A 13,214-nucleotide genomic window follows, 5' to 3' on the forward strand; every position below is an offset into this window, starting at 1 on the left:
CATAATTTAATAAGACAAAGTCAGCATGGTTTTATGAAGGGGAAGTCATGTTTGACAAATTTGCTGGAGTTCTTTGAGGAAGTAACATATAGGGTGGATAAAGGTGAACCAGTGGACGTAGTGTATTTAGACTTCCAAAAGGCATTTGACAAGGTGCCACACAAAAGATTATTGCTTAAGATAAAAAATCACGGGATTGGGGGTAATATTCTGGCATGGATAGAGGATTGGCTATCTAACAGAAGGCAGAGAGTTGGGATAAATGGTTCATATTCAGACTGGCAATCAGTAACCAGTGGTGTTCCGCAGGGGTCAGTGCTGGGTCCCCAACTCTTTACAATCTATATTAACGATTTGGAGGAGGGGACCGAGTGTAACACGTCAAAGTTTGCAGATGATACTAAGATGGGAGGGAAAGTAGTGAGTGAGGAGGACATAAAAAACCTGCAAGGGGACATAGACAGGCTAAGTAATTGGGCAGAGATTTGGCAGATGGAATACAATACTGGAAAGTGTGAGGTTATGCACTTTGGCAGGAAAAATCGTAGAGCAAGTTATTATCTTAATGGCAAGAAACTGGAAAGTACTGAAGTACAAAGGGATCTGGGGGTCCTGGTGCACGAAACTCAAAAGGTTAGTATGCAGGTGCAGCAAGTGATTAAGAAGGCCAATGGAATGTTGGCTTTCATTGCTAGGGGGATAGAATATAAAAATAGGGAGGTATTGCTTCAGTTGTACAAGGTATTGGTGAGACCGCACCTGGAATACTGCATACAGTTTTGGTGTCCATACTTAAGAAAGGACATACTTGCTCTCGAGTCAGTACAAAGAAGGTTCACTTGATTAATCCCGGGGATGAGGGGATGGACATATGAGGAGAGGTTGAGTAGATTGGGACTCTACTCATTGGAGTTCAGAAGAATGAGAGGCGATCTTATTGAAACATATAAGATTATGAAGGGGTTGGATCGGGTGGATGCAGGGAGGATGTTCCAGATGATGGGTGAAACTAGAACTAGGGGGCATAGTCTTAGAATAAGGGGCTGCTCTTTCAAAACTGAGATGAGGAGGAACTACTTCACTCAGAGGGTGGTAGGTCCATGGAATATGCTGCCCCAAAAAGCTGTCGAAGCTACATCATTACATAAATTTAAAACAGAAATAGACAGTTTCCTAGTAGAAAAGGGAATTAAGGGTTACGGGGAGCGGGCAGGAATTTGGACATGAGTCTAGGTTCGGATAGGTCATGGCCCTGTGGGTAGCGGAGCGGGCCCAGGGGCCGTGTAGCCTGATCCTGCTCCTGTTTTCGTGTGTCTAATGCTGTTAGATTCAGGAGATAGTCCTGTCATAGTGGATTGGCGGTTAGGATCAGATCAGCCATGATCTTATTGAATGGCGGAGCAGGCTCGAGGGGCCAATTGGCCTACTCCTGCTCCTATTTCTTATGTTCTTATGTTCTTATGTGTGTGTGTGTGTGTGTGTCTGTGAACATGTGGTCGGAATTTTCCCATTGCCGAGCGTGCGGGTTTGCGGGCAGGCTGGCAGTAAAAATCCCGTAAACAGTGAGCGCATCGGGAATCTGCCATCATCCCGCTGCCTCGCACATTTAACTCAGCCGGCTTTCAAGGCGTGACACGGACCCAATCGGCAGAGGCAGGTGACCTCATTGAAGTCATTAAATGCTTGTTGAGAGACTCTTAAGAGGATTTTTAATGCCAGCTTTTGATTTTTAATGCATGGGGTTCACAGAGCTCGAGTACCTCGCCTAAGAAGGGGAGGCGGAAGCTCAGTGGCCATTGTCGAATTTATTCATTGAGAGCTGGGAAAAGCACATGAATACTGTAATATTACAATTCATTACTTGTTTCATGGAAAGGCTCTTGCTCGCTCCATATTGTCCATAGATTTGGGTGTCAGTAGTTTGCCAGTCATTGCCTGGATGAGTGCAACTCCAACAACACTCAAGAAGCTCAACACCATCCAGGACAAAGCAGCCCACTTGATTGGCACCCATCCACCACCTTAAACATTCACTCCCTCCACCACCAGCGTACCATGGCTGCAGTGTGTACCATCTACAAGATGCACTGCAGCAACTCGCCAATGCTTTTTCGGCAGCACCTCCCAAACCCGCGACCTTTTCCACCTAGAAGGACGAGGGCTGCAGACGCATGGGAACACCACCACCTCCAAGTTCCCCTCCAAGTTGCACACCATCCCGACTTGGAAGTCCTTCATCATCGCTGGATCAAAATCCTGGAACTCCCTCCCTAACAGCACTGTGGGAGCACCTTCACCACATGGACTGCAGCGGTTCAAGGCGGCGGCTCACCACCACCTTCGAGGGCAATTAGGGATGGGCAGTAAATGCTGGCCTTGCCAGCGACACCCACATCCCATAAACGAATAAAAAAAAAATTTAAATTCTGAAACCTCGGAAGCCACTCTCACCACATTGCTACTCACTATCAGATCATTGAGGGATTGGTCCTCTGATCTCAACTTTACCTGCCATCTACTACATCAGTATGGGTGCCGCTTATACTGTCTCACCTTGGTCCTCAGAATCAGACCAAGAGGAGCCCCAACACCAGCAGCAGCAGCAACCACAACAGCAGCCTTCTCCTCAACGGCCTGATGCTCCACAGCAGAGAGGGGGGCACCACAGGGCTGCAGCGTGCCAGAGGTGATACCCCCAACACAGGGTATACAGGCAGAGGATGAGCTTCCTCAACATGACTGAGCAGCAGTGCTACAGGAGGCATAGGCTATCGCGCCTTGTCGTCGCAGACATTTGTGGATTGTTGGAACAAGACCTGCTGCCCAGAGGACCTGGTGGACACTCCTTACCAGTGGCTGTGAAAGTCACCACCATCCTCAACTTCTTCGCCTCAGGCTCCTTCCAGGGATCTGCAGCAGACATTTGCAGCATCTCGCAGTCGGCCGCCCACAGATGCATCACGCAGGTCACCGATGCCATGTTTCACAAGTCAGCCAATTATATCAACTTTGCCACTGATGAGGCCAGTGTTACTGAGTGGGCGCTCGGCTTTGCGGCTCTAGCTGGCTTCCCACAGGTGCAGGGCGTCATCGACTGCACACACGTGGCCATCAGGGCACCCCTATCATCACCCTGGAGTGTTTGTGAACCGCTAGGACTTCTACTCCCTCAATGTGCAGCTCGTCTGCAACCATAGAAAGGTCATCATGCATGTGTGCGCCAGATTCCCTGGCAGCTGTCATGGCTCTTTCGTGCTGCGCCAGTCCACCCTCCTTCAGCTCCTCGCATCTCCAAACAGACTTACTGGCTGGCTGCTTGGAGACAAGGGCTATCCACTGAAGATGTGGCTCATGACATCCTTGAGGAGGCCAAGTACTGAGGCCCAGGAGAGATATAATGAAAGCCACATCTCCACCAGATGTGTCATAGAGCAAACAATAGGCATGCTGAAGATGCGCTTCAGATGCCGCAACAAATCTGGAGGAGACCTTCAGTACGCGCCAGCCAGGGTCTCCCGAATCATCGTCATCTGCTGCGTGCTACACAACATAGAGCAGCAGCGAGGATTGGAGCTGCAGGAGGAGCAAGGCACAGAGCGCACAGCCTCTTCAGAGAAGGAGGAGGAGGAGGATGAACTGGAGGTGGAGATGGCACCAGCAGCGGCGCACATTGCTGCCCAGGAGGCCCGGGATGGCCTCATCATGTCCAGGTTTACATAACCTGCTCCAATACAGCCACATGCCTGTCACATGCTATACTAAGATTCCCCCCCCCCACACCAACAACACCATAAAGCATCTCTACAATGACCAAGCCATTCCTCTCACCCAAAGCCCCAGTGCTTGTGGTTAAGTAATGTCTCACCATTCACTCCAAGCGACAAAGGCACTTCCCAGGTTTGAGGCAAAAATGGACAAGACCCGAGAGTGGTGCAAAGAAAAACATTTATGTGTGTCATCAAAATAACTGAAACTTAACAATAAAATGTTTTCATACACCCACGTACATACCCTTGTGCATCTACTTTGGTGTCATTTTTCTTTTCCGAGTGCTTCTACGAGGTGCAACCCCTGTGGCTTCAGCAGAGGTAGAGGCAGGCTGCTCACTTCCCTGCTGTGACTGGGTAGACACTTTTGACGGAGGTCCTCTGAGTTTTGGAGCCTGTGATGGCCCCGCCAAAGTCTACTCCTCCTGCAGCTGTGCAGGGGCAGACTCGGCCATCGGGATCCGAGGAAGCACGTGGGGTTCTGCCTGATGGGGGAGAAGTGGGAGCACTCTGAGAGGAGCCCCCACTTCCATGTCCCTCTCACTGTCATCCCTCTCATGGGCCACCCGCACCTCCCTGCTAGCAAGGATCTGGAGAGTACCTTGCTGCACAGCAGTGGGGCGATGACGGCCCAAGTCTACCTTTACATCCCTCCGAGAGATGAGGTGTGTGAGCGTCTGCCATCTGTTGTCCACAGCTAGCGTGTGCTCCTGTGAGTGGCACATTTGCTGCTCCATGCAGGTGGCCATCCTTTCCATGGAGCAGCACATTGTCGCCATCGCCTGCGACACGGTGGTTCTCGTGTTGGAGATGGACTCCTCCATTCCCTGCACATTTGCAGACATCGTGGCTGCAAAAGATGCCAGAGCCTCGTGCAATTGTTGCTGCCTCTCCAGGATCGCCCTCTTCCTGGATGGCCCCCCCGAGGCTCAGCGTCTGCATGCAGCTGAGCAGAGCTGGGAACGCTCTGCGCCCTCCGGCGAGGAGTCTCTACTGTTGTCCCTGTCAACACCATCTGCTCTTCCTCACTTGTGAATTGTGAGACGCCAGGTGACAACTCTGCTCTATGGCGCAAAGGACCTATCGAGGTGTGCGTATCTGTGCTGGTGCTGGATGCACTTGGGTCTGCCGATGGTGCACCCACAGAGGCTGGAAGCTCCTCTGAGGAGTTGTCTTCCTCCTCTGGCTGAACAGTGGAGGGGGTGGGGGGGCACTTGATGAACCTGTGGAAGAGTAAAGAGATGATTTAGAATGTTTATATTAAGAATGTGTTACATTACTATTATGCATGTGATGGCATTTCACTGGCTGCTGACATCAGTCACCATATGAGTGACTGCTGTGTGCCATGTGGCTTTATGAGATGCGATTCCGTCACCAGGTGGCTGGGATGTCCCCCTCTCTCCATTTCCCACCACCAGCATCTCTCCAACTCCCGAGATCTCCAGAGCCCCCTCCTCTGCTGCTGTTAGCTAGGTGAAGACTGGGGGGCCACCTCCGGTTCTCTGTCTTTCCTGCATGTTCTGGGCTCTTTTCTCCTGCAAGGAGGGAAAGAAGAGAAGTTTGAGTGAGAGTGATGGAATGAGTGTAAGGAATGGATGGGTTACATCTGTAGAGGGTGACAATGAGGGAGTGGGGTGCCAATGCCACATGGCCTCCTTGTGTGTTGTTACTTGCTATGATTGTATTAGGATGAGGGTGAGTGTGAGGGGTGGTTAGTCCGAAGGGGATGTGAGTGCGTAGATTGAGAAAGAGGAATGGGTGGATCTGCAAGGCATGTTGGTGTGAGGAATGATGTGCAGGAGCGGGCTTGGGACAACAGAGTGATGGGTTGTGGTGACAGGCAGGTCAGGGTGAGGGTGAGTGTGGCTTTGCACTCACCTTTCCTGACCTCATGAGATCATTTCCTGCATTGGATCCAGGTTCTCCTCACCACATCCCTGCTGCTGACCGCCTCAGCTATATCCAGCCAGGCTCGTTTGGTTTCTTGTGGAGGTCTCCTTCGCCTATCAGCAGGGAAGAGGACCTCCCTGCGTGCTCTGACTGCCTCCACCAGAGTACAGGTATGTAGGGATGCTTTTGAACACCGTTGTGCAGGCCTCTGCCTTTGACTGTCCATCATTGCTGCTTTAGAAGAGTGTTCAGCCCTTTGTATGTCTGGTTCCACCCTCCTCCAGCAACCTTCAAATGACTCGAGTGCAAGGCTGCTTTAAATATCGGCGCTGGAAATGAGTTGTTCATGGCGTCATCAGACCCGCTCCATTTAATTGGGCGGGGAAACGCGCATGACTGCTTTAAGTGGGGCCGTTAAGTTAAAGTCGCACTGATGGACGCGCTGAGCAGAACAGCGCATTCCTGACCCGCTGCACGGCCCACACGCACCCGACCCAACTCCACGATAAAAATTCTGGCCAGTGTGTGTGCTTCTGGGTGTGTGTGTGTGTGAGTGTGTGTGTGTGTGTGTTGCTGTCTGTGTGTGTGTGTTTCTGTCTGTGTGTGTGTGTCTGTGTCTGTGTGTGTGTGTGTTTCAGTGTGTGTCAGTGTCAGTGTGTCAGTGTCAGTGTGTGTGTGTCAGTGTGTGTGTGTCAGTGTGTGTGTGTGTCAGTGTCAGTGTGTGTGTATGTCAGTGTGTGTTGCTGTGTGTGTGTCAGTGTGTGTGTGTCAGTGTGTGTGTCAGTGTGTGTGTGTCAGTGTGTGTGTGTGTCAGTGTGTGTGTGTGTCAGTGTGTGTGTGTCAGTGTGTGTGTGTGTCAGTGTCAGTGTGTGTGTATGTCAGTGTGTGTTGCTGTGTGTGTGTCAGTGTGTGTGTGTCAGTGTGTGTGTCAGTGTGTGTGTGTCAGTGTGTGTGTCAGTGTGTGTGTGTCAGTGTGTGTGTGTCAGTGTGTGTGTCAGTGTGTGTGTCAGTGTGTGTGTGTCAGTGTGTGTGTGTCAGTGTGTGTGTCAGTGTGTGTGTGTCAGTGTGTGTGTGTCAGTGTGTGTGTCAGTGTATGTGTGTCAGTGTGTGTGTGTCAGTGTGTGTCAGTGTGTGTCAGTGTCAGTGTGTGTGTCAGTGTGTGTGTGTCAGTGTGTGTGTGTCAATGTGTGTGTCAGTGTGTGTGTGTCAGTGTGTGTGTGTCAGTGTCAGTGTGTGTGTGTGTTTGCAGCCTCCAAGACAGTACTTTATACTCCACAGTTTATGCCTCCCATGGACTGCCTCAAAAATGAAGACACTGCATTTGTCAAATGTGCCACGTCCATAAACGTCAATCATCTTGTGAAAAACTCACATTACAGCCAACTCAAACGAGATTATCATGTACAAACTCCACAGTCAATCAAATCCATAGTTTCCCTGTCACTTATTCTGCCACCAACTCCAGCCTCTGACCAACGGAGAGAACAAATGGAGCGCATCGCAACGACATTTCTCCACAGTCCAAGCGGAAAGTGAATTCAAAAATGACATTTATATTTACTTATGTCTATTTCTAATTTATTAAAAATTGTACATCTTGCCGCCGAACATCACACGCCACACATCACGCTCTGTCACAGATGCACGATGATGCTTCTGACCTGGACTTGGAATTAGAGGACATCTGCCCTCTCGGGTGGACGTAAAAGATCCCACGGCCACTATTTGGAAGAAGTGCACGGGAGAGCTTCCCGGTGTCCTGGACAATATTTATCCCTCAACCTACGTCACTAAAACAGATTATCCGGCCATTACCACGTTGCTACATTCCAAACACTGCAAAAGAAAGTCATTGGCTGTAAAGCGCTTTGGGACGTCCTGAGGTTGTGGAAGATGCTATGTAAATACAAGTCTTCCTTTCTTTCTTTTGCTGTTTGTGGGAGCTTGCTATGCGCAATTTGGCTGCCGCGTTTCCTACATTACAACAGTGACTGCACTTCAAAAAGTACTTCATTGGCTGTAAAGCATTTTGGGATGTCCTGAGGTCCTGAAAGGCGCTATAGAAATGCAAAGTGTTTCTTTTTCTTTCATTGGTGACTTTAGCAGAATTATACATTGTCCATTACAAATCAATTGAGGGATAACGGTGCTGAACTTTGTGTTTGATTATTTGATCTCTGGGACAATGGACACAAGCGGTCCATTTTTTTTGGACCCTTTAAGGGAGGTAGGAGGCACAGTAAGTTATGGGGATGGGAGCAGGCTCATTGCAAAGGAACATTGGACTGATCAAGTGAGGGGGCAAAACTGCAGCGTTCAATGTGGGGAAGTGTGAGGTCATCCACTTTGGAGCCAAGAAAAATCAAATCAAAATATTTTCTTAGTGGTGAGAGACTAGGGGGGAAAAATTTGGTATCACCCCATTTGGGGCTCCATTAGCGGCCGTGTGCAAAGTTTAGTGCCTGGCGCTAATTATCGCCTCTGACAGCAAACTTGGCCTCTATCGCCCCTGGAGGTGATTGGAGCGCTAAATCAGGCGCTACACACCTCTCTTAAGGCGCTAAGGCCGAGGAGCGAGGCACTACCTCAGAGGGCGGGCGAAGCTCATGTGATGTCAGTCAGCAATGGAACACAGACACACTGGCGCGGCCAGTTCTTAAAGGGGAGGGTTGATCTTGCTCTCCATCCACACCCTGCTCATTGCAGCCTTGAATCTCGGCCTGGAGAGACCTGTACATCAAACCTGCTGGAAAGAACAATGGAGAGGCCCAGGGAAAGAGCTCAGAGTGCAGCCCCCATAGTCTCTTCTAAATCGATACACGGAAGGGCAAATCAAAATGAACCTGCAAAGAGCTGCTCAGTACCCAAAACTCCTTCACACAGCGTTGAATCTCTCCAGAAGTCTCTCTCTCTCTCCCAGAATGCGTGGTGCAAAAATGTCACCAGCAAAAAAAGGCAGGAAGCGGTCACCTTTAAATAGCACTCCCCAAGTCTCTTTCTGACTGAAAAACGCTCCCCTCAACCTGTCGTTGCTAGCGGCAGGCGGTAAGGCAGGGGGAGCCACTCAATTTCCGGTCCGGGGCGCTACCGGGGCGTTGCGCACTCGACTGTCGTCACGATCTGCCGGCGCAGGGAGATCGTGGTGCTAGTGTTTAGCGCAAAATGTCTAGTTAATTTCGCAAGTGGCGCAAACATTGCCGCGCCCGAGCGCTAGTTGCTTTGCGCCCCACTTGGCACCCTCTTAAGGTGCTAACGGGAGGCGCAAACAACTGAATTTTTCCAGCTGTGGAGGTGCAAAGGGATTTGGGTGTCTATGTTACACAAATCACTAAAATCTGGCGCACAGGTACAAAAAGAAATCAAAAAAAGCGAATGGAATGTTGGCCTTTATCTCAAGGGAGCTGGAATACAAAAGGGAGGAAGCGATACTCCAGCTGAACAGAGCCTTAGTCAGACTCCATCTGGAGCAGCTCATTCAATTTTGGACACCGTACCTCAGGAAGGATATATTGGCCTTGGGAGAAGGTGCAGTTTAGATTCACCAGAACCATACCAGGGCCCACAAAAATAATTCGACCCTTACCATTGCCGAACCACTTCGGTTCCATCGCCCATGCGCCTGTTCATAGTGTGAGCACGGCACAGGTTCCAATCAGTTCCGAACTAAAATGGCAATCAGGGTCCTATTTACGTCACAGGACCCCGGTTTCCACATTAAGAACATAAGAACATAAGAAATAGGAGCAGGAGTCGGCCGTACGGCCCCTTGAGCCTGCTCCACCATTCAATAAGATCACGGCTGATCTTCGACCTCAACTCCACTTTCCCGCCCGATCTCCATATCCCTTGATTCCCCAAGTGCCCAAAAATCTATCGATCCCAGCCTTGAATATACTCAATGACTGAGCATCCACAGCCCTCTGGGGCAGAGAATTCCAAAGATTCACCACCCTCTGAGTGAAGAAATTCCTCCCTCATCTCAGTCTTCAATGGCCGACCCCTTATCCTGAAACTATGCCCCTAGCTCTAGACTCTCCAGCCAGGGGAAACAACCTCTCAGCATCTACCCTGTCAATCCCCTTCAGAATCTTATCTGTTTCAATGAGATCACCTCTCATTCTTCTAAACTCCAGAGAGTATCGGCCCAATCTACTCAATCTCTCATCATAGGACAGCCCTCTCATCCCAGGAATCAATCCAGTGAACCTAAAAGAGGCCCATCTAGTACCTGAAACAGGCGGGCACTTTGGCTGCTGGCGGGAGGCCCCTTTCAAAATGGAGTTGGCCGCGTCGCCGGTGTTAAGAGGGTGGGGAAGACTAATCCACCCCACTTTGAGGCCGTTACCCACCCACCTCCCCGCACCCCGTTAACACCAGGGGAAGGGAGTGAAAATCAACCCCAAGGCGTTAACTCCCTCATCAGAAGGGGACGTAGTCTATTGTTCCCACTCTCTGGGAAAATTGCTGAAGTTTGTCTTTATCGGATTGAGTGGCAGAAGGCTGCAGCGAGTTGGGAAATGAGCGTTCTTCCACCTGGAGCAGTAAAATAAGATTTAAATTGTATTCTACTCCACAGCAGGCCAGCTCTCTCGGAGAGGGGGGAAATTTGCCCGAAGCGTTTGCAAATTATAGTAAGAAATTCAGTTGCTCAGCTCCGGGCATGGTTGTTTCAATATCAATGTTTATTTGATTCTGCAAGTTCCAAGGTTAGTACACCCTCCTGTAAATTACCAGTTGGTGGTTGTTACCAAGATGTTATAATCTTTACAGACTCCCTGTCAAGAAATCGGAGATTTCCTCTGGTGGGGGGAGTCCAGAACAAGGGGGCATAATCTTAAAATTAGAGCCAGGCCGTTCAGAGGTGATGTCAGGAAGCACTTCTTCACACAAAGGGTAGAGGAAATCTGGAACTCCCTCCCCCCTCAAATGGTGGGGTCAATTAAAAATTTCAAAACCAAGATTGATAGATTTTTATTAGGCAAGTATTGCATTAAGGGAAAAAAAAGAAAGACTTGCATTTCTATAGCGCCTTTCACGACCACTGGACATCCCAAAGTGCTTTACAGCCAGTGAAGTACTTTTGAAATATAGTCACTGTTGTAATGTAGCAGCCAATTTGCACACAGCAAGCTCCCACAAACAGCAAAGTCCCACAAACAGCAAAGTCCCAAAAACAGCAATGTGATAATGACCAGATCATCTGTTTTTGTTATGTTGGTTGAGGGATAAATATTGGCCTTCCTTGCACCACCTCCAAGGCAAGTATGTCCTTCCTTAGATAAGGAGACCAAAACTGTGCACAGTACTCCAGGTGTGGTCTTACCAAGGCCCTGTACAATTGTAGCAAGACTTCCTTACTCTTATACTCCAACCCCCTTGCAATATTGGCCAGGACATTGGGAATAACTCCCCCGCTCTTCGAAATAGTGCCATGAGATCTTTTACATCCACCTGAGAGAGCAGGCAGGGCCTCGGTTTAACTTCTGATCCGAAAGACGCACCTCCGACAGTGCAGCACTCCCTCAGCACTGCACTGGAGCGTCAGCCTAGATTTTCGTGCTCAAGTCTCTGGAGTGGGACTCGAACCCACAACCGAGGCGAGAGTGCTACCCACTGAGCCACGGCTGACTCACGTGGAACCAACACAGGCAAAATGGAGTTAAGGTACGGATCAGCCATGATCTCATTGAATGGCGGTACAGGCTCGAGGGACTGAATGGCCTCCTCCGGTTCCTACATTTCTGAAGACTGAAGGGATTTTTTCGTGGGCTCTCTATACTTAAATAATTGATGCCTTTCAGGATCAGTTAGAAAAAGTCAATTTGCATAAATAATATACATCCGTGATATAGTATACAACCTGACAACTGTCCCACGAGGCTTCAAGCTATTTATATAGTGAAGGTCTCGCATCGACTATGAACATTAATGAGAAGACAGCGAGCATTTCCTGAATCAGGGCCTCGTAAAAGATGGATTTTATTAACAGATATATATTATCCCATGCCATCTGACACAAAAGTTTCACTTTGCTTATAAATTTCTGAATGCTGAGAAGTATTTAATTGCTGTTTTGACAGGTGCTTTTCCAACATTGAAAATCAAATATTGTGTTTAATACGGTAAAAAGAAATATATTTTTGATTTTGTCATTTTTTTTCCTTCTGTGCCAATTCTCAATGTTGACCCGCAATGTGTCTGAAATCCCCTGGATATATTTCCTGGATGCGGACAGCGCTTGAGTTCGGCCTGAGAAATACAATTTTTACGTCTCCTTTGTGAGGCCGGCTGACTGGAGAAAATTGGAAAGGGATAAAGAAGAGAGAACAATCATTAAATAAAGGCAGCTTTCTGTCTGTATCGAGCTGTGGATTTATTACGGAGCTGCCCGCTCGTCTGGCTGTGTCAGGGTGTAATAAGTGCAACTAGCTGGTCTATTAAATAAATTGGAGTGCAAGGTTGAGACGTGGAGGACTTAGACCGCAGAAGGATGATGCCCCTTCGGTGCAGTTTGTCCAGGAATCCACATCTCTCCTAGGTTCTAGAATCGTAGAATCAGCACAGAAGGATGCCATTCGGCCCGTCGAGCCCGTGCCAGCTCTCTGCAAGATCACTTCAGCTGGTCCCTCTCCCCCTCCCTTTCCCCGTAGCCCTGCAATTTTTTTTCCTTCAGGTACTTATCCAATTCCCTTTTGAAAGCCACGATTGAGTCTGCCTCTACCACCCTCTCAGGCAGTGCATTCCAGATCCTAACCACTCGCTGCATAAAAAAGATTTTCCTCATGTCGCCTTTGGTTCTGTTGCCAATCACCTTGAATCTGTGTCCTCAGGTTCTCGACCCTTCCGCCAATGGGAACAGTTTCTCTCGATCTACTCTGTCTGGCCCCCAAATTTCTGGGCCATTGTTTTTCAAATCTTTACCTTACCAATCTCCTGACTGTATCCTAACAACTATCATTTTCCAATTCCTGGCTCTATATGGATCTTAGAATTTGCAACAACAAACAACTTTTTTTAAATTCATTTATGGGATCTGGGCGTCACTGGCAAGGCCAGCATTTATTGCCCATCCCTAATTGCCCATGAGAAGGTGGTGGTGAGCCGCTCTTCTTGAACCGCTGCAGTCCGTGTGGTGAAGGTGCTCCCACAGTGCTGCTAGGGAGGGAGTTCCAGGATTTTGACCCAGCGACAATGAAGGAACAGCCGATGTATTTCCAAGTCAGGATGGTGTGTGACTTGGAGGGGAACTTGGAGGTGGTGGTGTTCCCATGCGCCTGCTACCCTTGTCCTTCGAGGTGGAAGAGGTTGCGGGTTTGGAAGGTGCTGCCGAAGAAGCCTTGGTGAGTTGCTGCAGTGCATCTTGTAGATGGTACACACTGCAGGCAAGTATTCCATCACACTCCTGGCTTGTGCCTTGTAGATGGTAGAAAGGCTTTGGGGAGTCAGGAGGTGAGACACTCGCCGCAGAATACCTTGCCTCTGACCTGCTCTTGTTGCCACAGTATTTATGTGGATGGTCCAGTTAAGTTTCTGGTCAATGGTGACCCCCAGGAT

Source organism: Somniosus microcephalus, chromosome 15, assembly GCF_052327205.1.
Source record: "Somniosus microcephalus isolate GS21.2 chromosome 15, FLI_Smic_1.0, whole genome shotgun sequence".
In the NCBI taxonomy this organism is placed as follows: Eukaryota; Metazoa; Chordata; class Chondrichthyes; order Squaliformes; family Somniosidae; genus Somniosus; species Somniosus microcephalus.